Source organism: Pteropus alecto, unplaced genomic scaffold (assembly GCF_000325575.1).
Source record: "Pteropus alecto unplaced genomic scaffold, ASM32557v1 scaffold89, whole genome shotgun sequence".
In the NCBI taxonomy this organism is placed as follows: domain Eukaryota; kingdom Metazoa; phylum Chordata; class Mammalia; order Chiroptera; family Pteropodidae; genus Pteropus; species Pteropus alecto.
The window spans coordinates 514193-514421 of record NW_006443130.1 but is presented as its reverse complement, the minus strand read 5'-3'; positions in this window follow the sequence as shown (position 1 = coordinate 514421).

Sequence of the window (229 nt, the reverse complement as noted above, 5' to 3'; positions counted from 1 at the left end):
GCTGTCCTTGCTGAGGGCGGGCGGCGGCTGGCGTGGCACGTCCGGCTCCGTCTCGATCTCGTCGTCGTCGTGGTTCTCGCCCTCGGTGGAGTCCATGTCCTCCGAGGAGGCGATGTCGGACAGGTCATCGGTGGTGCTCTTGCTCGTGGTGTCGGGGATCAGGCTCAGGCCGTCGTCTTCCGAGGGGGCCTTCCCATCGGGCCCCTTGCTGGGGCAGGGACCGGGGGCC